The 13164-nt window shown below is 41.4% G+C and overlaps 1 protein-coding gene across 1 annotated transcript in view; it reads right to left on the bottom strand.

Annotated features, from left to right (window-relative positions):
• The window catches only part of LRRC56 (leucine rich repeat containing 56), a 407692-nt gene extending 396943 nt beyond the window's left edge, over positions 1–10749 (bottom strand). Inside the window, exon 1 of the mRNA XM_030201285.1 lies at positions 10706–10749. The gene's annotated coding sequence lies outside the window, so the exon portion shown is untranslated. The remainder of the gene's footprint in view (positions 1–10705) is intronic.
• Positions 10750–13164: the final 2415 nt, after the last annotated feature.

The raw sequence follows: 13164 nt of genomic DNA, 5'->3' as shown, positions 1-13164 counted from the left end.
CAGTTGCACTTGAGACTGTTACTTGAACTGGTGACTCCCCCTTGAGAAAGTAACCACGAAACGGGGACCTGTCGGGGTTTTAAGAGCACCAACTTGTTCAAGCTAAGTGCTACATAAAATTAGATGTTAGCATATTGACAAACAGAAATATATCTTTATATATAAGATTAGCAAAGGGTGGTGGAGGTTCAGTCAATGATTAGACAATACACACAGATAATACACCCAGTCATTGGGTGAAAAATCAAATAATCTTTATCGTGTGTTACATATGAGACTACTCCACTCTCAATAAGCTGAAGAAGCAATACACTTGTATTCATGTGTGTTTAAACATTTTGTTATATTTTGATGCTCGACAGAGCACAGGCACAATTGTTTATTCTAGAAATAAGCAGTGGATTTTCCCTGTCCATTTTAAGGTTTAATGGTTTTTATTCAGGATCAAAACACCCAACATCGAGCAACAAAACAACAAATCTAGACAAAGACATCAAGCGGTTACATGACAATGAGCAAGCATAACAATAACAAGCAAAAACATCTTATGATACCTTTTATTTTTATGAGAAACTGCCGCTGCCCTCCTACCCCGCAACCCTATTTTCTGTTCAAGTTTAACAGTTGTATGCAGGATCGCCCCCCTCCCCCCAGCCCTACCTTTACCCATATCTTAAACAGACAACTGAGATGACCCGGCACCTGGTCTCTTATGACCCCAGGTCATCATTGAAAGGATAAGTCCATTATTCCCGCTCCACCCTCCCCTACCCAAGCAGAGAACCCCAAAACAACCCCTTATAGAACAGTAACAACTTAGGAAACACTCTGAAACCTATTCAGTACAGCGCTTCTTGCTTTATAGTAGATATTTTGTAAATAACAGTTCCAGATAGATAGGAATTCCCCAAAGGGGAGAAGGGCTTTCATATCAGCCCATGCTTCCCATAGCATGAATGCATGCAATCTGTTTCTCCAGTACCAAAAAGAAGGAGGTTCCTCTTGCATCCAATGCTTAAGTATACACTTCTTCCCAAAACCATACGCTTTACTAAGTAGTAAGTGCAAATTCTGGTCCAAGATCCCATATGCCTCCCATTTATTCAGTAAGACTCTTTTTCCCCCAAGTCCATTTTAATAATGGTCTATGGTCTTTTCCTTTAGGAAGCCATCCAAACGTTTTTTAAACCCTGCTAAGCTAACCGCTTTTACTACATTCTCTGGCAACGAATTGTGGAGTTTAATTACACGTTGAGTAAAGAAATATTTTCTCAGATTCGTTTTAAATTTACTACTTTCTAGCTTCATTGCATGCCCCCTAGTCCTAATATTTTTGGAAAGAGTAAGGAAGCGATTCACGTCTACCCATTCCACTCCACTCATTATTTTATAGACCACTATCATATCTCCCCTTATCCGTCTTTTCTGTAAGCTGAACAGCCCTAGCCACTTTAGCCTTTCCTCATAGGGAAGTTGTCGCATCCCATTTATCATTTTTCATTGCCCTTCTTTGTACCTTTTCTAATCCCACTATATCTTTTTTTTTTTTTTTTTTAGATGCGACGACCAGAATTAAACACAATTTTCGAGGTGCAGTCATACCATGGAGCGATACGTAGGCATTATAACATCCTCATTTTTGTTTTCCATTCCTTTCCTAATACCTAATATTCTATTTGCTTTCTTAGCGGCCGCTGCACACTGAGCCGAGAGTTTCAACGTATCATCAGCGATGACGCCTTGATCCCTTTCCCAGTCGGTGACTCCTAATGTGGAACCGTGCATTACATAACTATATTTCAGGTTCCTCTTTCCCACATTCATCACTTTGCACTTGCTCACATTAAACGTCATCTGCCATTTAGATGCCCAGCCTCCCAATCTTGTAAGATCCTCTTGTAATTTTTCACAAATTACTGTAACGTGTGGTCACAAAAAAAAAAAAAAAAAAGATTTTTTAAAGTTTGGGACTCTTTTTTTTTTTTTTTTTTACTTACCCTGATGAATAGAGTAAGGTCTGCCTTACTTATGAGCAGATGATCGAAAGCCCCTTGTTGTTCCAAACAGCGCTCTAAAAATAGCACTGGAACAGCGCAGGGCTTCACCACCCCTATGATCAGAGATAACACTTCTAAAGCGCTACTAGGGTTACGCAGCGCTGTACAGTTTAACAAAGAAGGACAGTCCCTGCTCAAAGGAGCTTACAATCTAGCGTGCAAACTTATGCACTCTATTATCTCTGATCATAGGATAAAGTGCGGGAGGATTATGCCTGAGGATGTGCTCTGGCACAGTCCTCCTGCACTTGATTGACAGGTCTGGGCTGTCAGAAGCCCAGACCTGTCAAAGATGGGCTGGAGGTCCATGGGACCACCAAACTCCAAACAGCATGGCCCTGGTGGCCTAGTACTCCCACCCCGAACCAAGCGAAATGGGGGCTGGAGGTCTGGTGGGTCTCCAGCCCCCCAACCCTTTCTAGCATCCCTTCAAATGTAGCCCAGAGGGCTGTGAGTCAACCCCCCCCCCCCCCGACCTGGTGGTCTAGCGGCCCTCTTCCCTGCCCCCTCTACCTTCATTGGAGGAGGGAGGTGGCCTCCCTCCTCTTCCATCAGCGCCGCTTCGAAAATGGTAGTGCCCATCCCTGCCCAGTGCAGGGGCTTCACACCATATAAGGGAGTTTTGTGAAGCCCCGCCCAGCGCATCCCAGGATGCACTGGGCAGGGCTCGGCACCACCATTTTCGAGGCAGCGCCGATGGAAGGGGAGGGAAGCCACCTCCCTCCTCCAACGAAGGTAGGGGGGCAGGGAAGAGGGTTGCTAGACCACCAGGTCGGTGGGGTGTTGACTCATGGCCCTCTGGGCTATCAGGGCTTCATTTGAGGGGATGTTAGAAGGGGTTGGGGAGACTTAGATGTTCTTGTGAACTTTGGAGGTTGGGATCTTGGGAGCAGTTTTCTTTTGTAGTTACTACTACTACTAATCATTTCTATAGCGCTACTAGACATATGCAGCTCTGTACACATTATATGCAGGAACTTTCTCTGTCCCTTGAGGGCTCTAGTTCAAGTTTCTTTCCACTTGAGAATAGTTAGGTTGAGGAGGGGTTACATTCCAAGAGCTATGGTGATTTTGGACTTGTTGTGGGGGGGGGGGGGGGGGGATTGGGACATCTGGATTTTTTTGATCATCATTCACTGAACTGGATTTGTGTGCATTTGATTAATGCATTATTGTACCTGTTCCTTCATATGATATCTTTGTTTTTCGCTGATGATCTCATAAAAAAAATATTTCACATAAAAAAGGGGGTCCCAGAGTGATCCAGGAAACTAAACTGGTGAGCTTGATGTCATTTCTGGGCAAAATGGTAGCAGCTACTCTGAAGAACTATATTGTTGTGGAGGCGGGGTGAGAACATGGCAGGGGCGTGGGTGGATCAGGGGCATGCCTAGCACTTTTTTGCACTAAGGTTATAGAAAACTATCAGTTGTGTGCCTAACTGACAGCACTTAAGGTGCAAGCATTTACACCAGCCATTGAGCTACTATAAATGCTCACTCCTAAATTTAGGTGCGAAACTGCAAACTTATGCTACTATTCTAAAATGGCAATTATGTGCATAATTGCTAATATAGAATTTGCGCTTAGCACACAGCATCCTGTGCCTAACATTGAGCAACCTGTCGAGCAGGGGTCCTCAAATCCAGTCCTCGAGGTCCACAACCCAGCTTGGTTTCCAGGATTTCCACAATGAATATGTGTGAGATCTATCTGTATGCAGTAGAAGCAGTAAATGCAAATAGATCTCTTTCATATTCATTGCGGAAAACCAGGCTGGGTGTGGTCCTCAAGGACTGGATATGAGGACCCTTGCTCTAGAGAATTACCCCCCATTGTGGATTGGAACTGGCTAAAGAACAAGAAACAGTGAATAGGACTAAATGGTCGCTTTTCCAATTGGAAAAGGAGTATCTCGGAGGTCTGTACTGAGACCTGTATTCAACATATTCATTAATGATATGGAAAAAGAAACAGTAAGGTGATGAAATATGCAGATGCCACAAAATTATTTTGAAGGGGTCTTAAAGCAATGTAGAAATAGGATCTTATGAGAGTATAAGACTGGACATCTAAATGGCAGATTAAATTTAATGTGGTCAAAGTGATGCAAAGCAAGAGAAAAAAACTCTTCAAAGCATTAGATCAATGAAAAAAGAAAAGCGAGTGGCAATTACATGAATACAATGAAAAATGCAATGTGTTATTTCACGAACCATACATGAATCAGACTCGGACACAAGAAGGTTTTTAGTTCGCTTTACCTTAACCTAACAATGAGACTAATATTTGCAGCCCAGGACAGCGGATTATGGATGAGATGATTCACAGAGAAAACTGTTAAGACAGACATATGTTGATTCTGTAAGAAAGAGCTGGAAACAAATACTCATCTGGAAGCTGGCTGTGAAATTTTGATAAGAGAAAATCTTTATACAGAAAGGCACAATAAAGGTTATACGTCTCATCCATTGGAAAGTATAAATACTACAACATCATTGTACCGGAAAAGCACTGGGATCACAACCTAAGATGATTATGGGGGATGATGAGGTTGTGATCACCAGGGACATTTCCATTCAACTGATATAAAGTTTGATGCAAGAAGACTGGACATAGTGCTAAAGCAGAGAAATATGAGGGCAGCATTGACAATAAAGATGTCAGTACCAAGTGACTATTCTGTGAATCATGCAGAGGGGAAGATCATCAAGAAATACAGTTCAAGACCACAAAAATGTGACAGAAGATAGAGAAATATTTCCCATCATACTGGATGCTACAGGCCTGGTTAAAAACAATTTTCAGGCACATCTTGATAGGTTGCCTATACATATTACATACTAGGAATTCCAGAAGGAATCTCTCTTTTACACAATTCAAGTATTACAGTGAGTGTTAGCAGTAAATTTGAGAGTGTAAGATCATTCTCCACATACCCTGGCTTTTGAGTAAAGTTCATTACTATCACGGTATGTGCAAAACTAACCTATTTGGAAACATTGCCCCTAGAAAATTTAAAAATTTCATACCACCATACTGTGGCTGCTTAAAATAAAAAAGCAAATAAAATGTTATGGATTATTTGAAAAGGAGTGGGCCATGGATTTGATATACTGCTTTTCTGTGGTACAACCAAAGCAGTTTACTTATATGGAGGTACTTTCTCTGTCCATAGTGGGCTCACAGTCTAAGTTTTGTACCTGAGGCAAATGGAGGCTTAAGTGACTTTCCTGGGGTCACAAGGAGCTGCAGTGGGAATTGAACCTGGTTCCTCAGATTCTCAGCCCATTGCACTATTAGGCTAATATAGAGTTCCATGCCTCTGTATAGGTCCCTGGTGTGACTGCACCTTGAGCATTCTGTGCAGTTCAGGTTGCCAGTATCAAAAAGGGTATAATGGAACTAGAAAATGCTTTAAAAAGAGTGGGAAAATGCTATAGGGGATAGAACACCTCACGTATGAAGAGAGGCTAAACAGGTTAGGGCTCTTCATCTTGGGAAAAAAATAATTGAGAGAGGATGTGATGTAAGTTTATAAAATCATTTAAGACAACACTAAGACAAAAGAACACCATGAAACTAACTTTGAAAATTAACTGTAGAAAATACTTTTTCATAGAGCTGTGTAGAGGAGTGTGGTAGCCGTGTTAGTCCACTCTTAAGGTTATCAATAGAAATCAAACAAAATAAAACATGGAAAAGAAAATAAGATGATACCTTTTTTATTGGACATAACTTAATACTCAATAATCAAGAAATGTATTAAGTTATGTCCAATAAAAAAGGTATCATCTTATTTTCTTTTCCATGTTTTATTTTGTTTGATTTCTATTGATAACTCATAGAGCTGTGGAATCTTGCTGGAGGATATGTTCAAGGTGGCTAACTCAGCACTATTCAAAAGAGGTTTGGAAAAGATCCTGAAGGAAAAGTCTATAACAATTATTAGCCAAGTAGACTTGGAAAAGCTATTTTATCACTTGAAACGATATATGAGAAATTTGATTTACTTTTATGGATCTATTGAGTACTTGCGATATAGGCTGTCTATTGTTGGAGACAAATGCTAGGCTTAAAAGACTTTGATCTGACTTGGCATGGCTCATCTTATGCTCTTAAAAGCTATTGAAAAAATAAAACAAATATGCTGAAAAAGCTGAAATAAAAAGGCAAGGGAGATAAATGCAGTAAAGGTGTGAAAACCCTGTGATTGATACATGCAAGTAACTGTAGTAAACTAAGGTGCTCAAAACAATAATTATGTGTAGCAGTATGCCTTCCTAGTTTCTGGGTGTGTTGTTGTGTGATGATTTTATGAGCGTTTTTATTGTATACCACCTAGATGTAGGTGAACTATTTATAAATTTATAAAATAAATTTAAGACTTCTGCCTGGTTAAATCACGCTGGCCGGCCCAAGAGCAGATATTTCAGCAGCACTTAACTCTCTGAGTAATGCTGGAGCAGAATCAGGAGTCATCTGGGCACTTTTGATATTCAGTGCTGGTGCATGGGCAGTCCAGTGTCCAGTTATATGTCTTTGGCATTGAATATCGGCCATACCTGGATAGCTTCCAGGAACTGCCAAACATCAGGATATTCAGTGGAGAAGGGCCAGCACAGAATATCCAGGTCTAATTTAACCAGCAGCAGTTAGCATTTAGAAGAAATGCTGACCAACACTGGCTGAATATTGACCAGTTATTTTAAAAAATTATGTTTACATTATAAAACCATAGCAATGAGCCAGTGGGTAGTGTGTCAACAATATTTTTGGTTCTAGAACAAAGCAATAACATTTTACTTTCCAGCTTTCTATGGGGGTCAGTGAGTGCTAATGACATTAACATGTGTTTTTGTCACAAGGCTTATTTAATGCAGTGAAACATTTGGTAAATAGCATGTATTAGTGTGTGCTGTTAGTAAATGACCCTCTATATGAGATATCAATCCTCCTGCACTTGTTTGACAGGTCTGGGCTGTGAAAAAGCCCAGACCTGTCAAACACAGGGGCTGGAGGTCCACAGGATCACCAGACCCCAACTACCCCCACCCCGAGCCAAGCGAAACGGGGGCTAGAGGTCTGATGGACCTCCTGTCCCCCCAACCCCTCCATCACAAGTTAGGGGGGACTGGAGATCCGGTGGGTCTCACAACCCCCCACCCCAGCATCCCCTCAGATGTCCCTGGTAGCTCAGTGGGCTGCGGGTCAATCCCCCTCCACCTGGTGGTCTAATGGCCCTTTCCCACCCACCCCCACCTTTGTTGGAGGAGGGAGGTGGCCTCCATCCTTTTCCATCGGCGCTGCCTCAAAAATGGCGGCTCCCGGCCCTGCCCAGTTTATCCTGGGATGCGCTGGGCGGGGCGTCACACCATATAAGGGAGAAACTCCACAATAGTACACTACCTCTTATCCCATGACTCTCCCATTTTCTCGTTTTATTATAGTCTCCTTTTTAAAAGTTAAATGCTAATGTATTGGATTTCCTGTGTGTATTTACTCCAAAACTGATATAAAATCTGATCATATTATGATCACTGGTATCAAGCGGCCCCATCACCATTACCTCCTGCACCAGATCATGCTCTCCACTAAGGATTAAGTCTAGAATTTTTTCTTCCTCTTGTTGGCTCCTGTACCAGCTGCTCCATGAAGCAATCCTTGATTTTTGTCAAGGAATTTTACCTCCCTAGCTTGTCCTGTTATATATGCCCAGTCAATATTGGGGTAATTGAAATCAAAATATATAACCCACAAATTCCACTATTGTATACCTGGGTATTGGAGGTGTGTGATCGCTAGCATATATGAAATGTGGAGAAAAAAAGACTTCAGAAATCCTAGAGAATGCTCCTGTGTGGAAACCACCATATGTCTGTGGAGCACCCCACTTCTTCAATCACTAGTCTTCACAAAAAAAACTCCACTCTTCTTATTCATATACTGCGTGCACAAACAGGGGTTTCTATGGGAGCAGCCTGTTCGCCTACTATTGCAAATTTATTCATGGAACATTTTGAATGCGAGTGGGTGTATAATTCAAGATGGAAACAGATGTTGAGAAGTTGGTGGCGGTATATAGACGACATTTTTGTTCTTTGGGGCGGCTCTGCCACAGAATTGTATGAATTTGTGACATATCTTAATGAATGTCATGAGACAATTAAATTTGAACACACCTATAGTGAGTTTTCTATCTCCTTTTTGGATGTACAGGTTCAGGTCGCTCAAAGTAAATTGGAAACGTCGGTGTTTGTTAAACCCACGGATCGGAATACTACATTGCATTTTCAAAGTATGCACCCGTGTCATTGCAAGACAAATGTTCCCTTTGCACAATTTTTACGATACCGTAAAATTTGTTCCACCACTGAGAGATACTTTCAACAAACATCGTATTTACAACATAAATTACAAGATAGAGGTTATCCGAAGTCCTTGGTATCACGAGCAAGAAAACGGGCTTATTACAATCATAGAGAATGGTTACTTAATCCTAATAACAGTACAGTGGAACAACAAGAGGCGGTGACTTTTGTAACAAAATACAATACCCACACGAATAGGATGATAAAGGTCATCAAAAAACATATAGCAATGTTGCATATTTATCCTTGTTTCCAGGATTTAAGGATTTTGTTTGCTTATCAAAGACAGAGCAATTTGAACGATTTGCTATGTGTAGCGGACACATGGAATCGTGAGGTACAATTGGCTGCCAGAATAGGACATCATAAAGCATGTGGGCAGTGCTCTGTGTGTCACATTATGTTGGATGTGGATGCATTTGTGGATTCTTGCACGGGAAAATCGTATCATTTAAAGTCCTGCACGGATTGTCAATCCATGAATGTGATTTATTTATTAAAATGCACTTGCAATTTGTATTATGTGGGACAAACCTCCAGAATGCTAAAAACACGATTGATTGAACATAGACACTGTATACAGGCTAAGAAAACATATGAACCTCTTGTTTCACATTGTCTTTTGAAACATCACGAGTTTGGTGATTTACAGTGTGTGGTCCTGGAGCAAATTCAGATTTCAGAACGCAGAGGGGATATAAGAAAGAAATTAAGACAGAAAGAACAAAGATGGATTTACACGCTGCAAACTGTAATCCCTAAAGGGTTGAACATTTCAATCGAATGGAAAGCTTTTTTGTGAATTGGATGTCTGCCAATAAAGTTATTGTGTTGAATTCATCATGTTCAAGAACAAGGAAATGACGTATATATAGAAGAAGGAAGTGAGATTCGCGTTTAAGACGCCAACCGGAGGCAGTTGAATTAGGTGTTTGTGCACGCAGTATATGAATAAGAAGAGTGGAGTTTTTTTTGTGAAGACTAGTGATTGAAGAAGTGGGGTGCTCCACAGACATATGGTGGTTTCCACACAGGAGCATTCTCTAGGATTTCTGAAGTCTTTTTTTCTCCACATTTCATATATGCTAGCGATCACACACCTCCAATACCCAGGTATACAATAGTGGAATTTGTGGGTTATATATTTTGATATTATTCTACTATCCCTGTGGAAATTAACAGTATCACTGACAAGAGGGTAATTGAAATCACCCATTATTATTTTTGTTAGCCTCCCTAATTTCTGATAACATTTCTACATCCATCTGTTCATCCTGGCCAGGTGGACGGTAGTACACTCTTGTCACTATCCTTTTCCTCTTTACACATGGAATTTCAATCCATAGGGATTCCAAGATGTGTTTTGTTTCCTGCAGAATTTTCAATCTATTTGATTCAAGGTCCTCCTTAACATAATATGCTATCCCTCCACCAGTTAAATCCACCCTATTACTACGATATAATTTGTAGTCTGGTTCCACTGCTCTCTCTAAAACACCAGGGCTTAGCCTCCATCTACTTTAGCCCTTGCAGCTCAGTCCCTCCTTCCTGTGACTAGAATCCTCCCCATTGGCTGGATCCTACTACAGTCTCTGCACTGGAAGGGGGGAAGATTGGAGAGCCACAGAGGGCTAAACTGTAAAACAAATATCCAGACACTTTAGCCATAATTTTGATTTTGAGCCCAGTAATTTACAAATTTGTAAAATCCTAACAAAAATCTGGACAGTTGGCAATCCACTGATATTTCATGCAGTAGAGGAAGAAGCTTGGAAAGACTATTGATGAGCCCAGCTCCCCTAGCAAATCAAACGTTTCTCTTGTGGCAGATTATAGTAAGTAATCCACCTGGTTATTACTGATATTCTTTAACTCCTTGCTGTCCCACATTCTTGCCCACTTCCATATGCAGTCCTGTCATTCCCTAAGTGGATTACAACAAAAAAAGACCTGCACAGTACACCCAGTCTGCCAAACAAGATAAACTTATGCATGCAGCATATTTGATCTGTTTTTACTGACATTCCTCACTTCCAGATAGATTGATTATCCTAGAAGAAATATATTGCTGTGCTTGCTTTAAGTGTTGACATTTAAACAATGATATTACTACAGGATCTGTAACTGAGCACAAAGTAGTAGAAATTCATCCACAGTACAGAGATGGTGGTGATGCTGCAGCAGTATATTTCTGAACTTAGTTCCTATCGTTACCTGTAACAGTGTTTCAAATTAACATTTTAATTCAAAACAGAAATTAGTACTTTATTTTCTTACCTTTTTCATGAACACAACAGCAAGCTACTTTGTCTTGGGAACGCAGGCAGGGTTTGTGGCTTTGAGCAGGCCTTGGTCGGCATGGCAACATGCAGGAAGCAATGAATTTACATAGTGAAATACTCCTCCCTCCATGTGTAACAAACTTACCACTGGCTCAAAACAGGGTTGAATATTTCAGGACTTCCAGATATTTGAGAAGAATCATTTCTTTACATTTCACTAGACCTAAATGCATTCTCTGATGCTGCAGTGGTAGAGACTTCAGTAAAATGCAGACTGTCCAGGGCACAAATACTGAAGATTGAAATAACTTATTGCAGATACCGTTTGAGAATACAATTGCAAATCTGAGAAATATTTTGTAATCCTACAGTCATGGCTAAAAGTTTGTGAGCAAGCAATTTTCAACTGTTATATTAGGCTTTATTGTTACTTATTTTGTTCTAGACTATGGTTGGGTTACCCTTATTTGCGTGAGCTACTTTATTTACTTCTTTTGGCAGCTACATCCATCTTGATAGTTACTGTCACTTAAAATAGATCATTTTGCATAAATAACATTAATTTATACAAAATTATTATAGGGGAAGTGGAGTGAGGATATGTTCCAACAATAGAAACAACTTCTCCACTCAAATCTTGTCACAGACTTTATTTTATCCACATTACTATAGATGTGGGGGGGGGGGGGGGGGCATTTTTGATATGATGTCCAAATAGCAAAATAAACATTTATTGGAAAACATCTAAAAACTGGAGCCCATAATGGAATAAAAAAATAAACATTTTCCAATATTCAAAAATACCCCCCTCCCCCCAAAAAAAAGTTTTGAAAGATGTCCTGAAAATTTCCTAGATGTTCTGAGATAAACGTTTCCACCAATAGAAAATTCCCTGCGCAAAATGTCCAACTATGGTACTGGTCCCCGCGTCCCAAAAATGTCCATAGCAATGGCAGGACGTTCCCTTCATGTGCAAAATGTGCATATATGTGCACTTGGAGGAATGTTCCTTAGTGGCCACAGACATGTCTCTGAGAAGAGAACCAACTTACAGTGTTCCTGAAATAGAGCTCCTAGTGCTCCTGTGCCTCAGGCACAACAGACACAGCTATAAGCACCAGCACCTGCCCCACATAATGTCTTCATGAGGGCATGGAGAACAATCAGAGCCACTCTGGGAAGCTGAATGTACAGTATTGTCCCCCAGGATTGCAGCACCACTCATGTGCAAGCACATACATAGGCAGAGTCACATGCACCGAGGTCCCTTTCTTGTTGCAATATATATTATTGCTTTATCAGAAGAAAGAAAAAAAAAACCTTGCTGAAATCGGGATGTACAGGATATCTAATGGCAGGTAATTATGGTGCCCCCCCCTTCAATAACCATGCAAAGCTAAAATGAGGGCTACACATATCTGCCCCATCCTGGCCCATGCCTACATAGAGATGGGAATATTAGCAGCAGCTCCCTAAAGTACATTGAGATGCCCAAAGGCATACCTGTTTTACCCCACTGCCCATACCGACCTCCCAGCAATAGTGCACATGCTCCACAGAAAGGTCACCTCATAGCCACCTCACTCAGCACCTGTGTAATGCGTTCCCACCCCATCAACCCCCTCCCATCCGCCTATTGCCATCTGTCACAGCCTATGTGAGGAGCATTGCACAACATGTCTTCAAAAATAATAATGTATGTGACACCAAGAATGCCCATCATCTGAACTCTGTCTCCACCAACTTGTGTTTTGCCAGTGCTTTGGAGTTCAGCAGGACCTTGAGTTGCTCCAGCACTGGTACCTGTAAGTCCAGAGAGAAGACCCTGACTTAATCTGGCGCATGAGGGAGTGTCTCAGGGCTCAACGTAAATACTACCCCTAACATCTCTGTCCCCTATCAAGGCCTGAGTATGCAGCTACCTTCTTACAGTGTGCCCGCAACCCCCATATCTATTAGAATATGTTGTAGCCAACCCCCAACCTATGAAATGACATTGAAAGGAAGGAGGGAAGCCCTTTGGTCAGCATCCTCCAGTCACCAATATAAAGTGCCCAGCGTGTTACACACACCTACCTAGCACATTGCAGCCACTATGGCAGGTGAAATAAAACGATAACAACAAACACCCACAGTAGGAATTTAACCCACATCTGCTGCATTCAGGGAACACAGGCCTAACCCCTACACCAAACACACATCTGACAAAGACGTGTTCAAGGAGGACGGTACACTAACCACAGAGGACCGTCACAGCATCAGTTGCACCCCAAATGGACACTGTCTCATGCCCCCTAAGCCATGCTCATTGGATATACCATTGTCTGCTCCAGAGCAGTATGCTGCCCTGTGAAACATCCCTCAAGGCCCTAGCTGGAGGCCCCTGAAATCTCCACATTATGGTGGGTCCCCAACCCCCACTATGGAAACTCACACCTATGTGTATGCTTCCCT

The sequence above is a fragment of the Microcaecilia unicolor genome, chromosome 4 (assembly GCF_901765095.1).
Source record: "Microcaecilia unicolor chromosome 4, aMicUni1.1, whole genome shotgun sequence".
Classification (NCBI taxonomy): domain Eukaryota; kingdom Metazoa; phylum Chordata; class Amphibia; order Gymnophiona; family Siphonopidae; genus Microcaecilia; species Microcaecilia unicolor.
The sequence above is the reverse complement of the archived record's forward strand: the minus strand, read 5'-3'. Positions and strand labels throughout refer to the sequence as shown.